Raw genomic sequence first — 3,748 nt, forward strand, 5'->3', positions numbered from 1 at the left:
TTGCTTCTAGGATTTTCTTGACCCTCAAAAGGTGACAATTTCGGAGGTCAAGCAGAAAGAAGCTTTCTCTTGCTGTTGACCTACAGGACTAGCTGACATAATGTTGCTTCTTTACTTGAAAATTTTTTAAGAAAACTTTTCATTGTTACCCTGAATAAAAAATTAAAATGTACATGAGTGATGTTCCTCAGGAAGTCCTTCTTTGATGCTATGCATTTCACAGCCATTGGTGCCAGAGATGTGTTCATAGTTCTGTGTCACCAGTCTGATGAATCAGATGGTGGGCATTATTTGACTGCAGACAGGCCCCTACCTCCCTAATTGGCCATCCAGCAGGTAAGTTGCAAATGAACTCAAGAAAGAAATGATCGGAGAGCAAGGTTGAGTTGTTTCCACAGAGCATTTTGATACATCATCATTTCTTGATCGAAGGTTCCTTTGGCACATTTCTGGTTGCCTCTGATCAGTGAATTGGTTGGTCATCACTCACACTTCATATCTGACAGACAGAGGGTGGTGAGGAGAAGATCTGAACATCAACAAGTAGGTAACAAGATCTGGAAAATAAAATAAATCATACAGCTGAGGTCTTGCTGTGCTTTTGTTTAACAGCTTGACACTACTACCTGTGACACTGCAGGGATCACAGAGATGCTGAGCCAAAAGACGGAGCAAACAAATTCCCTGGATCAAAGACTCCTTTGTCTAGTGAGAGTGCTGGCTAAGCAGTTGAGGGGCTGCTACACACTGGGGCTCATCTTTCTGGGGACATTCATTTGTTCTTATCTAGATTTTGCATCCTGCTGACCACGTTGTGGATGAAAGTCATAATTTACAGTAAAAAAGCTTATGTTCAGTTTCCAGAACAAGTGTGATCATCATAAGTCCTGTTCGTAACTGGGCCATGACATCAGCCTTTACCAGATCTTTCAGTGTGAACTCCACATGAGCAGCAAAGAAATTCCAATGACACGAGTAAACTCTGCCCGGAAGGATTTCACACAAAGTGAGCTTGACAGAGTATTTTAGTCAAAGACAATCCCATATGATTATACTCTTTTTTATCACTTTTTTATTTGTAAGAACTTGCATTTTAATGTACTTCTAACAGCTTCATGCACAGACCCGTAGGAGATCCAGAAGCTGCAGAGCCGGCACAAGGGCATACAACCCTAGTGTATGTTGTGCATTTCCCATTTCTTACAGTGTTGTTGATTCATGCCCAGGACCTGAACAGTTTCAGTTGATACTTATATCTGCCTCCATTCTCTGGTAGCTTTTTTAAACTGAGATGTGCAAAACAGAACACAATAACCCAGTGCCTGTGCCTCTGGGGCAGCAGTACGGCAGCGCAGAGCACCCTGGGGGACAGTGAGCACTTGGGGAAACAGAGTTTGCTTAGCCTGTACATCTTGCCAAAATTAAAGCAGTTCTAACCTTATGATACTTAGAACACTCTTTAAATCTCTGAGATTGAATGATATGATATCTCAGGATTATTGGATTACAGAGGAAGAAATGACATTCAGTCTAGTGGGTGCCCCTGTCTTGCTTAGTCAACAATTAAAATACTGGCTTCAGTTTCAGGTGTGTGGCATAAAATGTATAGCTGAAACAAGACACTTAGGTTCCAGAAATCTGGGAGGTGTTGGAATGCTTTTAAAGGAATTTAAGGAATATTTAAGGAATACTGCTAATCCCTGTGAGAGCAGGAGCCAGGGAAAATTTGGTGTATATGTAACGATCTGCAGGAAGAGTATTAGCATGGGATGTTCGTTAGATCTGACTGCAACTGGTAATTAGCTGTTTCAGTCACAGGATAAAATTGGGTAATAAACATTACATTTTCAGCATGCAGAAGAAGAGTCTGCAGTAGGAAATATGTTCTTGATGTTTTAATAGTACAGGTTTGGCCTAAAAGGAAAAGAAGGTTCCAAAAGAATGATAAAAATGCAACTTTTTTTTTCCCCAGGACGTTGGCTCTTCCCAGAAAACAATGTTTGGCTGAACAGAATAACATTTGGCCAGACCTGAGGGGGATTTTTATGAGTTCCATGTGGGATGCTGCAGCCTTGGCTTCACTGGCTTCAAATCCCCCAGAAAGTTGCACATCCTGTGTCCACAGCCACTCAGCCTGCTCTCCTTTTCTCCCTTTTTTGCTGTAACTATTGATTTATCTTGCTTCAGTCTGTCTAATGCTCATGTAAATCGAATCAGTTGTTTGCTGCAGTTCAGGGTGTGTCAGGAAAACAAAACTGACAGCCGTTCTTGCTTCCCTCCTACTGCCAGTGAAGTTTTGATTTTGGAACTTGGCGTGGAAATCTGCACTCTACCCAAAGCAATTTCATGCCCCACAAATTCCTTGTCTGTGAAACTTAATGAAATGGCTTTTTATAACATCAATATCATGCACATCCTGGATGGCCAGCTCTGTGCAATTCTAAAACTCACACATGGCTGATGGATACTGTGACTATTTGGGTACCCTGCTGCCTGTAGAGACTCAGACATCTGCTTTGGTGAGGAGTCAGGCCAGAGTAACTCAGAAGCACAAATCCCAGTGACTCAAATTATTTAGTACCTTTTGTGAAAAAAAAAATATATTTGGGAGGAAGGATATTCTGTGTTGACATGATGATTAATATTTTTCAATAAAAATATGCATGTCTGCACACAACTTTAGCAAATTGCCCAGTGAAATGGATCCTTTCAAAACACATACTAGTCCTCAGCACTTGAACAGTTTGCACCTTCACTTACATTCCTGTTCACACCTTTGCATGGCAGGTCCTTTTCCTCCCCACTCCATAACGATCCATCCTTTTCTCCCCACTCCTTCGTGGCTGATGGTCAGCTCCTCATACATTGCAAATGAGTGGGTGTGGGGCTGGATCCCACCACCTGCAGGCTCACACCCACCCAGCCCAGCTCCTGCCCCATCGCTCTCCCTGGCTGGGGTGGGCGAGGGCTGTCGGTGCTGTTGTTACTCCTGGGTAAGAGAAACGTCATCCATATTTCTTTGTGGAGCCCTCCTGATGCTGCTCTGTTCCCTCCTCCTCAGCCATCCCTGCCTGTCTCTTTGTCCCCTTTGCCAGTGTTCCGCTAGTGCTTGGATCATGCTCCTCCCACCCTTCCACCAACTCTGGCATGCTGCAGCCCAAGAGCATTTGTGTTTGCTGAAACCACCGTGACTCCAAGTGTTACAAAGTGGGGGATGACAAAAGGTGCAGGAAAATGGAGAGGCTTGTTCCTGCTGGCTAGGACAGGGCATCATGATCCAGGCTCGTCATCTCTTTTGGACAAACTCTGGCCAGTCTTGTGGACTGGAGGGCCTGGCAGGGGATTATCCGGGACGTGAGACCAGACACTCACCAGGCCTGGACTGAAACCTGCCCCTTTCTTCACCCTCTCCTCTACTAAGCATGGTGCATTGTCACTCCATCATGTCCATACATAAACCCCTACTTTTATGCCACAGGGGCAGAGGCAGCGCCCTGGCAGGGCTGGGGAAAGGTGAGGGGCTGTTCGGCAGCCATGGGAAATGTGTCCTAAACTCCAGAGGTGGGAGGGACTGAACACGTTGTGTATTGCAGCAGTTACCAGTGGTTATCAGCTGTAGCTGGGAGAGGAGGCTGTGCACTGCCAGCAAGACAGATATGTTTCTCCCTTCATCCTTCCCCAGCCAGCAACCATAACATGTGAATTGTCATTGAAATGTCTGTTCCATGACACTGAAAAAAAGCCAGCG

Source organism: Falco punctatus, assembly GCF_963210335.1.
Source record: "Falco punctatus genome assembly, chromosome: 6".
Taxonomy (NCBI): Eukaryota; Metazoa; Chordata; class Aves; order Falconiformes; family Falconidae; genus Falco; species Falco punctatus.